Below are 15,590 nucleotides of genomic sequence, written 5' to 3'. Positions count from 1 at the left end.
GCATTCAAATCATTCTTAAGGTCATTTAATTCATCCTTAAGTTCAGTAAAGTCATTCTAAGTCATTTACTTAAGCCATTTCAGCCCATTTTTCGGTCATTTTAGTTTATCTTTAAGAATTTCATGTCAATCCTACATTCACGCATTCATTCATTACACGAGAGCACACGACTAATGGCTATCAATCTTATTTTTTTAATTTTTTTTTTTTCAGGTGATTACATGTGAACACTCTTAAAAATTTGTCAGGGAGGAAAATATGAATTCTACTCGAATTTAGTATTACATGTAACTTTAACATAAGCTCAGAAATTCTAGTCTTCTTTTATCTAGTGTTTTAGAACAGTTCATAAAATATATTTGTTCAGATAAATTCTGTGTTTTTTGTGGAGGGGGTATTTTTTTTTTTTAAGTGATTTGAGTGTGGTTTTATGATCATTCCAGTCAGATTTGGTGTTAGTGGTAAAATATTACATTTATATAAGAAAATGTTCCTCAGTCTAAACTTAAGTTCTAAATTAAATACTTTTTTTTCTTTCAAGTTTATTTAGAATGTTCACTAACACATAATCGCCTAAAAAGTAGAATCTCATTTTGGAGGGAAATGATATAATTAAGGATGTTATTAGGTCTCATTCTTTTTACTTATTTTCCCACTGAAGCAGATTTAGATACAAGATTAGTTCATAATGTACAGAATCCAGTTCTCCAAGTTACATTCTAAATTGGAATAAAAATTGCCTTGGTCTAGAAGGATTTTTTCACTGACCGTGGATAGAAAAGATAATGTCTAATATCAGAACAATTACAGGAGCCTATTATGCTTCACTTTTGAGGAAATTAAGGGAAGCTATCAAAATCCAGAGGTGGGGGGGGGGGGCAAGATCAACGAAGGTACCCTCCTCCTGCAGGACATGTTGCCAGATCAGAAGCACGGGCGTGTGGTTATGAAATCCTCCCCCATCCTCCCTACTCTCCTGACCTTGCACCCTCTGACTTCCCCCTCTTCCCAGCCATGAAGTTGTTTTTGAAAGGAAAGCGTTTCCCAGATGATGCAGCTTTGATTTCTGAAGTCACGTTGTGGTTGGAGGACCAACTTGGGGTGTTCTACAAAAACGATTACCAGAGCTGCATCAAACGATGGAAGAAATGCATAACTCTGGGTGGTTCCTATGTAGAGAAAGACTAATAACTGTACCAAGTTTCGTTGCTCTACTGCTATGGGAACTGGGTCAGGGGCATTACTTATTGCACGCCTCTTGTACATAATACTTAGATACATTCAATATGGACGCCACCTATTAGAACAGAAAATTCCTTTTGTTAAAATTATGCAGGTTGTGTTAGCATAGACTCCAAACGCTTTCATCGGTTCTTACATTAACACACTAACTTTTCCCAAAACATTCTCGCTAATGCTTTCACTAAAGAGGCAGAGTGTTTGACAGATTCTGCAAAAAATAAAAAATATGATTTCGAATTACTTAGGACCTCTATCCAGTCACATCAAAATATTTCCTGCACAAACTGGTTGCCATAAATGGTTGATGGCTGTTAATATTTAATTTTTTCTGTATTTTAATTACTTATGTCTCCTATCTAATTAGTAATTTACGTCAAGAAAATATTATCTAAACCAGAAAAAATAAATGCAATGGTAGAACAAGTCCAAAAATGAGGAACAAGAGTATGATTGATGAAGAATGCTTTATATTCAGTTCGCACATGGTCGCAATTTACCATACAATTCCTCAACATAATAATTTTCTTTGACAATGATTTAATGTACAAAATAATAATTCGATTGAATGAGAAAGAATAATTTTACACATGCTTATCTGTATCTGCCTCAAATACAGTTACAAAAAGCTACATGTTAGCAGCACGATGTCTTTTATTTAAAATGATGGTGTAGACGACAAGCATAAAAAGGTGTTAAGTTTATGATTAATTATTATTTGTTCAATTTCTGGCAACAACATTTGATGATGAATTGACATTAGAATTCCTGTTAATCAGTAATCGGCCAATTTGCTTATCAGTGCATCTTTACTGCCGAGACAGTTCCCTTATGCCGTTTAATCCTCACATTTCATGAGCAATATTTCCGACAAAGGAGGAAGAATTGTTTTCTGTGTTGTAATCTTTTATAAAAAATGATTAATTAAAAATAGAAAAGCACTTCCTTTTTTATTGTTTAACCGCTGTCCTTTCTAACACCCCCCCTCCTCGCTCTCTTAGATTCTCTCCCCCCCCCCCTCATTCTCACACCACACCCCAAAAAATTGACAAGGAGTTGAGTTGTACATGTTAATAACTTTATTGGTTTTCTTCATATTTCCTGTAAAGACCCTCCCAACTTTTTTATAATTTCTGAGTTATTTTGTGGGGGAGTATTTTTTCTTTTTTTTCTTTTTCTTTTTTCTTTTTTTCTTTTTTTCTTTTTTCTTTTTTTTCTTTTTCTTTTTTTCTTTTTCTTTTTCTTTTTTCTTTTTTTTTCTTTTTCTTTTTTTCTTTTTTTTCTCTTTTTTTCTTTTTTTTTCTTTTTTTTTCTTTTTCTTTTTTTTCTTTTTCTTTCTTTTTTTTTCTTTTTCTTATTTCTTTTTTTTTTCTTTCTTAGCTGATTTGTTTGACCTACATGAAAATGGCTTTGTAATTTGAATAAAGTTATGAAAAATTTCAAGTTAAAATAAGTTTTGGAAAATAACCAGAGTAATCCAATATGGAATAGTCATAAAATGGGGCTAATGATGGGACATGATAAAACTTTTTCGGATTCAAAGAAACTTGAACTCAACAGCAGTTAGTGGTGAAGTTAGCAGGGGTGGCTTTTCAAATCAATTTACTGTAAAATTGATGTAATTATTTGCAGTCTCTTGTCAATTATCTTGCAATATTGCAATTGACAATATGTATTTAAAATTATTTCTTGTTTAAGAAAATTAATTTTATTCAGATGAGAATTGCTTATTTGGATTTTCCGGAGTTCTTGTCTATAGTGTCATTTTCACGTTTTCATCGTAACTTCTGACTTTCTTCAGGTGTATCTTCTTGAACTCTAGAGTTTTTCTGTTGAATTTAGGAATGTACAGAGAATTTCAAACAAAACCTTTTCTTTAATCCGCAGAATTACCGTGTCGTCATTTTATCAGTCCTGATTAGGGAGAAGTCCTAACTAACGACCCGTGACGAAGTGTATAAAATATTTGGTGAAATTCATTTGTAATTTTTTTTTACATAGGCATCACCACATCAAGCCCAAGAGGCCACTCGAGGATAAGGGTTAGAGTGTACAGTAGAAATTGGACAATATAGTAATCGTTAATAATTGAAATTCGGTAAATTTGTTAACTTATATGGAACGGCTCATCAAAAACGTGTTTACGTTAGACTTGAAGGCAACCATATTGTAGTCAGCTAGAAAGCAGGAAAACGGAAGACAATTCCATAGGCGTGCAATTCTAAGAAAGAAGCTTTGTTCATGGAATCTACGTTTAGGTTTAGGCACAGATAAAGAGTAGGGGGAATTATTGATAGTGTTTTCTGCTAGGCAAGTGTTTCTTGTGAAAGTTTGGCGATTTGGGGGGGGGCATAGATTGGAGCTCAGTTGAGCACTTTCCTTGAAAACAGCGATAAAGCAGACAAACTCGCAACATCTCTTCTGTGAGAAAGAGGTTGCAGGGAAAAGAAAAGTGATATTGCATAACTCTGTTTATTTTCCAGAACTTATTTTAAATTGATAGGTGTCAAAAACATTTGGAACTTATTTTAAATTGATAGGTGTCAAAAACATTTGGAACTTATTTTAAATTGATAGGTGTCAAAAATATTTGGAACTTATTTTAAATTGATAGGTGTCAAAAACATTTGGAACTTATTTTAAATTGATAGGTGTCAAAAACATTTGGAACTTATTTTAAATTGATAGGTGTCAAAAACATTTGGAACTTATTTATTACACTCTTCTGGATGTTAAGGGTTCAATCCTTAGTACGGGCGACACTAAAAATAGAATTGCGAATTATTTAGGACTTCTATCCAGTCATGGCTGATGGAACGAGAGCATTCTACACCTGTTGATTGAATAAAGGATTCCGTTTGAAATTCTCAAGTTCAAGAAAGATTCCCAAGTTCAACAAGATACATCTGAAGAAAGTCAAAGGTTTACGTCAACTGAAACGTGAAAATAAAACTCAAGATGAGAACAATAGTCCGATTAATCCAAATAATTTTATTCATTTATAAATCAGAGGGCTTCATTACTTCAGTCAGAAAACCGGTTTCTTTTTTTTTCTTTTTTTCTTTTTCTTTTTCTTCTTGTGCTATTTTTGGAGTCTCCTGTCTTTTCTTGTCGAAATAACTTATGTAAATATTTAAATCCTTAGTTGTATGCTTTAAACAAAAACAATTTGACCTCATCATGAAAGAATTTTATGAGAGCCTCTCCCAGGATTTTGTTTAACTTAAACTCGTCCGTGAATTCAGCTGGTTTGACCAGTTTTGGATTGTTGAGATTTTTTTAAACGTTTCTAAGTGACTTTATCTGTCTGAGATATCCATCTGACTGATATTAAGTTATCATTCACATCTGTCTATACTCCTATGATAATGTCTCTCTGTCCATAACACATCCCTTAAGTCCTGGGCCTTTCTAAGAAAGCAACTTTTATGGAACATTTGAGTTGATTCATCAACATGGTCACTTTTTGAGTGATATACTTGTTCCACTGCTCTCTTTTTGTATAATGATTTACCTTTGACCTCAAAATGTCTCGGTAATTGCTGGGCGCTAGATCTGAAGGATAAGGTGTGTGCGAAATAATAAAAATGATGAAGAATAAGGTGTGTGCGAAATAATAAGAATGATGAAGAATAAGGTGTGTGCTAAATACAATTTATGTACTTTTGAAATCATTTAAAATAATTTTTTATTATATTTTTACCCCAAACAAGGCACATTGCCACTTTGGTGTAGGGGGCTACTATCAGGGACATAAGCTACTGGGGTACTATGTAGGGAGTTGGGAAGTAAGATGTCAGTTCACGTTACACTTGAACTTCTGCGTGGCAGTACAGTTGGGAAAGCAGGGAGCTGGAATGGAATTCCAAAGTCTAGCGGTTCTGGGGAAGAAACTACTGGAGTAGAAAGCTCTCCTACATCTAGGGATCTCTACTGTAGGGGTGGGATTTAGCTGCTTGTCGGGGTTTGTGCGTGAAATGTGATATGGTACATTGTCTTGGTGAAAGAGCATTTTTTTCATTTGTGGCCTTTTTTGTGGAGATTTCCTCTTTCAAATGCTATATAACATTTGCTATTGGTGCTCTCTTTCCCAAGGTAATGAAATGGAATACAAAGGTCCAAACCGTACCTGCTGATTTCATGTTTATTTTGGACAGCTTTCACCTGACTGTCGACTTGACCATAGAGTGAATTAGTGGATCCATGTTTTATCCATTGTCGCATATTGATGTAAAAACTCCTTTTTATTTTTTGTTTCTGTTGAAACGGTTGCGAACGATTAATCACTTCGAACATGGCTTTCTCATCGAATGCTGTGTATTGTAAAATGGTGTTCATGTAAAATGTGAATACGCTGCATCCTGACATCTTTTAACTTCTCTGTTATTTCATGCAACTTCAATTTACTGTCGATCAAAACCATTTGGTGGACGGTCTGTCTTCCGGTACAGTTATTAAATTTGGGCGACATGAGCTATATCAGCATTTGTATCTGTACAATATATTACCTTAAATGTTTTTGACACCTATCATTCCATTACTTTCCTTGAATAGTATTTTTTCTCATCAGAAATGCAATGATTTCGATTTGGCCATTGTTTTAACAATAGTAACTTCACTTAAATAATTTTAATTTTTAAAGTAATAATTCAATTGGGTTCAAATTTTTACATGTCCAATTAGAAACTAGATAATTTATAAAAATAATTTTTTATTAGTGGCATCATCTATATACCAGGTTTGGAACTTAGAGTTATTTTACAGCAAGCGAGATGATGTATATAGGTTCTACAGAAAAAAATAATTCAAGCATAGATACAATTGTCATAAGATTGTGATACCATCAATATCCCCCCCCCCAATGTTAGGAAGTAGGAGAGAAAAGAAAAACAAAATATAACAAAAAAAAATTTTCTTTATTAAAATAAATCGGAAATAGGGTTTATCAGTAGACAATAGATCAGAATTTTTTTCCTTAGCACAGATAAAAAGCTCAGGTAAGGTTGTAAGTAAGTGTAGCAATGACTGTAACAAAAGAATCAAACAATGGATGTAGACATATTTAGATTTGGTTGTGGGTACATTGGGAGAGTGGCTATGTGTTTGCAACAGTTAATGAGTTTTTATGAGTGGAGGAGTGGTTTGCAGACTGTTTTGCAACACTTTTATGACAGTCCAGTTGATGGTTAAGTATTCAGTTATGAGTTGAACACAGCTGAAAGCAAATCGTGGTTTCGACCAGATCGAGAGACGTTTAAAAGACTGAGATGAGCTGGTCGTAACTGACAGATATGGCCATTTACATAATGTACTTGTGGATTTAATCATTTAGAGTGTTGAGGGTGTCACACACGCACCTAGAACCAAAGTCTAACCAATATATACCGAATGTGTCGGTCAGTCAGTTGTGTTTTCTGTTTGGTTTTGACTTTGTTTGGTTTTGACTTTGTTTGGTTTTGACTTTGTTTGGTTTTGACTTTGTTTGGTTTTGACTTTGTTTTGCTCTTCTGAATCCTGCGTGCCCCTTGATAACCGCTAACGCATAAAAGACAACACAACCAGAACGAGAGAAGATAAAGAACAAATTCGCAACACACAACGTTGGAAATGGGGATTTGTTAGGCAAGGGACATGTGATCTCATCACAAAGGTTTGGTTTGATATTTGTGAAAAACTGAATTCGTTTCAAAATATGAAAAAGGCAAGAAATGATTAATCAGTCATTGATAATTGTTTCCTTAAAATAAAGATAAATTTTTGGTTAAATATTCCAATTACACACACACACACACACACACACACACACACACACACACACACACACACACACAGTCCATATGCAAATAGTTAAAATGTGTAGCTATGATTCTTTCTGATTCAAGAAATATGTTTTGGATGGCTTGAGTCTGTGTTTTCAATTTAACATTTTTTTAATTTCGTGTGGGTGCAGTTGAGTTGTCGATTCTTTTTTTTTTTATTTTTATTTTTTTATTTACTGCAAGTTCAGGGCGCTTGCATCCCAAAACAATGTGGATTCCTCTGGCAGTGACAAGAAGACTTTAATCATCCGAAAACTTATTAAGTCATCATTTACTGTCTTTTGTTGAGAGTAATATATCTAATGTAATAATTTTCCTTTCTTTTCTCTGTAAATTAATTTCCTTCCTTTTTTCTTCTCTCTCTCTTATTTCTACCAAATCAACGTTTCCCATGTAATATAGAATGCTAGGTTTACTTTTGAAGTCTGTTATTAATTCGTAGAAAATACTGTAGTTGATCTTTGCTCTTACCAGCTGGTCTTTTCACAACTGTTGGGATCTAGAGCTTTGCCTGTTCCCATAATTATGAGAATCTACCAGCAAGGTCAGCCTTGTTTGGCGTGAAAATGCAAAAGTTTTGAACTTGACAAATCCTTCATTGTTTCACAGACAAATACTAAGTCATCAGCATGCAACATGTGGACGACCGATGCAGAACTCCGTAGACTGCTGTTAAGACACAAATGAGAACCAATAGACTCCGTACAGAGCCATGATGTACTCCTACTTTAATATTAATGAGTTGTTTATTTTAACATGATTATGTGCACTGCTTCAACGACCTTCACTAATCGCTAGTTTAAGCAATGCACACCCGACAAAATCTCTTGGTATTCTTTCTCAAAAGTTTTCTCCAGATTCACAAACGCACTAAAATACTTCTCTTGCATTTGTTTCAGGATTGATATAGCACTAGTGATAGTTTGCCCAAGTATAACAGCAAATTGAATGATGAATATTATGAGAGGATTGAAAATAATTAATATTGGATGTCATCAGTCCATGTTGTTAATAACTAACCTTAATAAAAGAAATTGTGAAAATCAAAACTCGTTGAAATTCTGAAAATTATTGATCATATGTTAGTTGCGCACACAGTTATCAAATGCAACTGTGGAGCTTGCCAAAAGTATGGTAGAAAGTGGACCTTGGTTTTACTTTTGACAACCTCATAACCTTCGCCTTTCTTGTCCTTTAGTCCTCGCATTCCATGAGTGATATTTCTGACAAAGGAAAAAGAATTACTGTTTTCTGGATTAGGATCTTAACATTTATCGTTGGCTAGTTTTTAGCCGTGGTATTTTATTGACTTATTTTTTTATTTATTTTTTTTTTTTTTAGCTACTTACATTAAGTAGCTTTGTGCCTTGTCTGGAGCAATTTCCATCTAAAGACAAACATGCATAATATAGACGATAACGTGCTAAAAAAATAAACATCTCAGATACAGAATCTTAAAAAGTCTGAATGATAATTTGAATATGGGAGGGAGGAGAAAATCAATTTTTGTGGAATTAGTTGTTAGAATTCATCCATTTAGAGCAACTAACAAAAAGATACTCTTTTGTTGCATTTTTTTAATTTTTTTATTTTTTTTGTAGGTATATGACGACCGAAAGAAGGAGGTAATGTTTGATAAGATGGTCTTGTGATCACACAACAGATTGTATACTACCCCCCCCCCCATCCCCATCCCGGATGAATTGAGCATTAAAAAAAATAGTACAATAATCTGAAATTGTATAGTCAACTGAATTGAGCATTAAAAGCTTTACGTCATCTAGGGATTTCTACAGTGTAAGGGTGGGATTTTGCTGCTATTCCAAACAATTTTACCATTTTCTCATTTTAAAGTATTTTTTTTTCTGTATAATGTGCGACTGTAACATTTTACAATGTCGGTTCAGACTCGACAAAACGGTATTTAGATCAGAATTTTTAAAAATTTTACTATAACTCACAATTCTATTTAGAAATATTTTTAATGTTTTAGATAAATGTTTAGCATTTTATATGAAGAGATTATCCAGTTCATTTATTTTGGAGATTTTTTTTTACATAGGAGTTACTACTTATCAAGGCCTAGAGGTCACTCAAGGATAAGTGTTAAAGAGTGTACAGTAGTCTGTGGGACAATATTGTAGTAATGGTTAGTCGTGGAAATTTGGTAAATTGGATTTGCTTAAGGGGATGGCTCATCAAGAACTTGTTTACATTGGACTTGAAAGCGACCATATTTTAGTCAGCTGGAAAGCAGGCGAACGGAACAGTTCCACAGGTGTGCAGTTCTAAGAAAAAAAACTTTGTTCATGGAATTTGTTTAGGTTTAGGCAGAGATAAAGAGTGGGGAAAATTATTGATAGTGTTTTCCGCTAGACGAGTGTTTCTCGTGAAAGATCGGTGAAGGGAACCATAGATTGGAACTCAGACGAACACTTGTCATGAAAATAACGATAAAGCAGAGACAGGATCATGTCTCTTCTATAAGAAAGAGGTTGCAGGGGAAAGAAAAGGGCATCCCTTACTAGATTACGAAGTTGATTTTGAACTCTGTCAAGGCAAGATAAGTTGTTTTTAGCAGCTCCTGCTCAGATGTGGCAACAGTACTCCATCCTTGGATGTACTTGGTTTTTATATAGATAGAGAATTGCATCAGCAGTGAGATATCTACTGGATCAATAGAAAGAATCCTACCATTTTTCCAGCAATCTTGACAACGGATTTGATGTACATGTTTCATTACAGATCAGGAGTAAAGGTCAAGCCCAGAAGCTTGTCAAAACATGAAAGCTCCCCGAGACGAGAGCCATTCATTTCCATTGATGCCAGATGGGGATCAGTGTTGATGGTGTAAAGATAGAAGCTTGGTTTTAGATGCATTAAAAGTAACCAGCCACCTCTTTCCCCATTGTACCATGTCCTCAAGATCAGAGAATAAGAGATAACTTGGTCGTTTATGTACTGCCATAAATGGTAGTGCCATCAGCATAAATGTCTACGAATGATGTAAGGATGTGGTTTTGGAAGATCATTACTGTAGATCAGGAAGAGAGTTGGGCCTAGGATGAACTTCTGAGGGACTCCAGCATTAATACTGTGAGCTCCTGATTTCTGCCCATCAACCACTACTCTTAGGAACCTACCAGAGAGAAATCACTTAATAATTGAGAAGACATTTCCAGTTATACCATAGCTGGAGATCTTGTGAACTAGACTTTTATGCCATACTCTATCAAAGGTCTTTGATATGTCATTGTCCTGCAGGAGGAGGGTACCTTCGTTGATCTTGCCCCCCTCTGGATTTTGATAGCTTCCCTTAATTTCCTCAAAAGTGAAGCATAATAGGCTCCTGTAATTGTTCTGATATTAGACATTATCTTTTCTATCCACGGTCAGTGAAAAAATCCTTCTAGACCAAGGCAATTTTTATTCCAATTTAGAATGTCACTTGGAGAACTGGATTCTGTACATTATGAACTAATCTTGTATCTAAATCTGCTTCAGTGGGAAAATAAGTAAAAAGAATGAGACATAATAACATCCTTAATTATATCATTTCCCTCCAAAATGAGATTCTACTTTTTAGGCGATTATGTGTTAGTGAACATTCTAAATAAACTTGAAAGAAAAAAAAAGTATTTAATTTAGAACTTAAGTTTAGACTGAGGAACATTTTCTTATATAAATGTAATTTTTTACCACTAACACCAAATCTGACTGGAATGACCATAAAACCACACTCAAATCACTTAAAAAAAATACTCCCTCCACAAAAAACACAGAATTTATCTGAACAAATATATTTTATGAACTGTTCTAAAACACTAGATAAAAGAAGACTAGAATTTCTGAGCTTATGTTAAAGTTACATGTAATACTAAATTCGAGTAGAATTCATATTCTCCTCCCTGACAAATTTTTAAGAGTGTTCACATGTAATCACCTGAAAAAAAAAAAATAAAAAAAAATAAGATTGATAGCCATTAGTCGTGTGCTCTCGTGTAATGAATGAATGCATGAATGTAGGATTGACATGAAATTCTTAAAGATAAACTAAAATGACCGAAAAATGGGCTGAAATGACTTAAGTAAATGACTTAGAATGACTTTACTGAACTTAAGGATGAATTGAATGACCTTAAGAATGATTTGAATGCTTAAAAAAATAACTGGAATCCTTCAAAAAATCAAAAAAAAAACCCCAAAAAAAACTCCTCAACCTCCAAAAAAAACCAAAAAAAAAAACCTCTGAGCCATAAATGGCGAACCAACCAACAAACCAACCAACAAACCAACCCAACCAACCAACGAACCAACCCACCAACGAACCAACCCAACAAACCAACGAACCAACCAACCAACCAACCAACCAACCAACCAATCCACTAAAATCCTCACGGGCACTCTCGGAATAGCTCCGCTATTTCGGGTGGCGATGTGTGTGGGAACATGCCAACCGGATGCTAACGTCTCCAGCATAAAAGACAAAATAAAAAATCTTCGTTTGCACATGGCTCCACGCATCGCTTCCGTTTGGAAAAAGAAAAATAAGAAACCATAAAAAGAATTATGAACTAATGGCAGAGCTCCCCGCCGAAAATAAAGGCCTAAATTATCACAGCCGCTGGGAGCCGGTTTACGACTATAAAAGGAGGGGACCAGAAAGAAAAAGAAGGAGAGATTCGCCTAGCTGCGTCAGTGAACGCACGGACAGTCTTCCACCCGACCTAAAGAAATGAAGAAAAAAAAGAAAAGAAAAGGAGATTCGCCCAGCTGCGTCAGTGAACGCACAGACATTCTTCCACCCGACCTAAAGAGATGAAGAAGAAGAAGAAATAAGGCACCAGTGAACTGAAGCCAACTCCGCTCTCACGTTATGAGCCAAGACGCCTTCAACTCTAACAATGCCTATCTTACACAAACCAAAGAAGAAAAAGAAGAAAAACACAGGAGGCAAAAACGCCGCGCCGCTAGATTGATAAATGTAGTCGTCGCTCTCCAGTTAAAAGCCTGACACATATCACCGAAGTAGCACGACCGGCCGCTCACTTCCCACCCCCGTCGTCTGAAAAGATAAATACGCTTTGTTTAATTATACTACCCTACTCAAGTTCATTCCGTATCAATGCATACACACGCTGGACTATCATTCTCAATTTTCCTACAACAATTATTTCTCTTCCCACGCGCGAACAAACAATAGTGACCCGAACTTGAGATATAAACACATTTCCTTTTCTTGCTACAACACCAGTCCTGCAACGAACATTGGCCACATACGTGCGGACATATTGTAACTAAAACGTTCATTTCTTTCAATAGCAAATAAACCACGTTTATCTTATCCATTAACTGAGCCTTTGTTTCCTTCAATTCCTCATTCGTTTCATTATTGTCTTGTAACGGTATTGGGGTATTTATATATCCTAGTCCCCTACACACCATCCCACTCAGATTTTTTTCTTATGAACACCTCAGAAAATTTAGGTAAAAACTAAAAAAATCTGCATTTTCAGCTATATTTCAATAAAGGAACCCATTTTTTTCTTTTTTTTTTTTTTTGTTTCAGAGGGTTTATTTCGGTTCAGAAATTAGAAATCAGGCCATCAGGACACCTTATTTTAGAACCTGGACGTTTTTGAAAATTTGCAATTTTGGGGCTAAAAATAATCCTCTTGGACCTAAATTTCACCCAAGTATGTTTTCAAGAGTGAGGAATCTAAAAATAATAGTTAGAACACCACTAAATGAAAGAAAAGACCTTATTTTTACCAATTCATGTGCCACCATGGCAATTTTAAGAAGTCGTTCAGCCCCCTAAAGCAAAGCAACAAAAAGGGTAATCGCAGTACTTTTCCTGAAACAACTTTTGGATTTTTTAAATAACATAGGATGAAAATTTATGAAATCAAAAATTTCGTGGCATTGCCACTATTCTGGTGTATTGGTATTTTTCAAAAAATTTCTTAGTTTAAGATAATTGCAATATTTGCAACAGTAGTAGAACAAAAACACAGAAAGCTTTGCTGAAAACATAGGTCAGAATTTCAAGTGAGAGCTTGCAGACCAGCAAATCTACTCTTATTCCAGGGTTTCCCACTGTAGTGGGGGCAGGGGGGATTCCCCACCTCAGTTGTAAAATTTTTCTCTAGCTTTTAAAATAGCTTTTAAAAGACTCCTAACAAATTTAAAGCAAATCATCTTGGACTAAATGGCTCAAAAACCTCGCCTTACCCCCTCCCCAGGGGGTTATGGATTTCAGATGATTGTTCAAAAAGTGCGTGTGTGTCCGCACCTTTGGAACTCAAGTGGGGGAAACCCTGTATTTACAGAAATTTTGGTTTTGCCATCTTAAATGCCAGGAGAATTTGGATGGTTCAACAGATTACGTATGCATTACTGTGAAATATGCAAATGAACATATACAAAAATCATCAGAAGTAAATAGTCCAAGTACTTTCGACATCTATCAAAGTAGTTCTGGGTTTTGTTCTTTCCCTTGTGATGAAATATGTTCTTCCATTTGATGTATTTTGTGTCACAATCTTAATGATTACCTTTTTCAATGGAATCCGTCCCTTATCATGCCAATGAAATTGAGCTGATGGTCTATGTGGATGCAGGAATTTGCAAGTGAGGTCTTGTTCATTCTTATTTATAACCTCAATCAATGCCAGCCACCAAAACCTGTCAAAGATCTATATTGAATAGATACATTTTATTATCACTCCTATAATCTTAAATATCCAGAGGTCGGGCATCAAATTTTACTTTAATTCCTAATATCAATTTAATCATACTTTAACATATTAATTTATTTTTATTTTGGACTATTATTCTCATCTTTATTAGTTGTTGTTTTTGATCTTTTATTGGTTTTGTTTATTCACAACGTTTCGGCCAACTATTCCTCTGGCCTTCATCAGGTGGTAACCGCGACGGATAGGAATTCGAATCTCCTAACTGCATTCTCAGCCATCACTGCCATCCGTAGTTATTGTCGTCTCATCCAAAACCAAACTCCTATCCTTACATCATCAACGCTCTGATCCCCATCTGGCATCAATTGTGATGGATGACTCTCATCTGGGTGAGGCTCCGTGTTTTGACAAGCTTCTGGGTTTGACATTTACTCCTGCTCTGAAATGGAACACGTACATCAAGTCTGTTGCCAAGGTCGCTGGAAAGATGGTGGGATCCTTCTACCGCTCCAGAAGATATCTCACTACTGATGCGGTTCTCTATCTATATAAAAGCCAAGTACGTCCAAGGATGGAATACTGCTGCCATATCTGGACAGGAGCTGCTAAAAACAGCTTATCCTGCCTTGACAGAGTACAAAATAGACTTCGTGGCTTAGTGGGGGATGCCCTTTTCTCTTCCCTGCAACCTCTCTCCCACAGAAGAGACGTTGCGAGCCTATCTTTATTTTATCGTTATTTCCATGGCAGGTGCTTGTCTGAACTCCAATCTCTGGTCCTCCCTCGCAAATCTTTTCCGAAAAACACCTGTCTAGCTGAAACCACAGTCCAAAATTTTCTCCACTCTTTATCTGTGCCTAAATCAAAACGTAGATTCCATGAACAAAGCTTCTTTATTAGAACTGCACGCCTGTGGAACTCTGTTCCGTCTGTCTGCTTCCCACCTGATTACAATCTGGATGTCTTCAAGTCCAACGTAAACAAATTCCTGATGAACTGCCCCCTTAAGTAGACATTTTTATTAAATCTCCACACTAACGTACTGTACATGCAATAACCCTTATCCCTGAGTGGCTTCCGGGCCTTGATAAGTGGTGATCACCTTGTAAAAAAAAAAAATTAACTCCTCCATCTCAAACCAATCAGTTGTAAATTTAGTTGCTTCCACTGCATGAATTTTTGCTTATATATAACTGAAAATGCAGATTTTTCTTAGTTTTTATCTAAATTTTATGAGGTGTTCATAGGAAAAAATTCTGAGGGTGATGGTGTCAGGGCTGGATGATCTGGGCTGGAACGTCCCATTAATTACAATAAAAATAGTTATTTACTGGCTTCTCCAAACGGGTGGAGTTGCATACAAGGTTGGTTTTAAATGTGGGGAAAACCCAGTTCTCCCAAAAGTGGCACACTATATTAAAAAAAAAAAAAAAAATGGCACACTATATTAAAATTTTTTTAACAAAAATGGCACAATATATTAAAAAAAAAAAAAATGCCTCCATCTTTAAGGATTTCATATATTTCTATTTATTTTGTTTACTTTTTATATACTTTATACTTTTCTTTTACATCTGTACATTATGCTAAAGAATTCAAATTCTTTCAAATTTTAATGAAAAATACTATTTTTAAGATTTTAGTCCAAACATTATTGTAGTTTTTTCCAGACTTTAGAGACAATATTTAAAAAAAAAAAAAAAGATTAATTTTGTAAATAACTTTTTAGGTATGGACATAGGATATTTTGTGCTGATGCACCCAGCAGATCCTCTGAGAGTTGAATTTGTTTGAATAGCAAGTTAGCAGCAGCAGCAACAATTGGTTGTAC

At 35.1% G+C, this 15,590-nt stretch overlaps 1 protein-coding gene across 1 annotated transcript in view; it reads left to right on the top strand.

Annotated features, from left to right (window-relative positions):
* Positions 1-15,590, top strand: part of LOC145260438 (uncharacterized) — a 138,295-nt gene that overhangs the window by 39,505 nt on the left and 83,200 nt on the right. The window lies entirely within an intron of this gene.

Source organism: Euprymna scolopes, chromosome 3, assembly GCF_053919585.1.
Source record: "Euprymna scolopes isolate OS-2025 chromosome 3, ASM5391958v1, whole genome shotgun sequence".
Classification (NCBI taxonomy): Eukaryota; Metazoa; Mollusca; class Cephalopoda; order Sepiida; family Sepiolidae; genus Euprymna; species Euprymna scolopes.
This window is presented reverse-complemented; position numbering and strand designations above follow the sequence as displayed.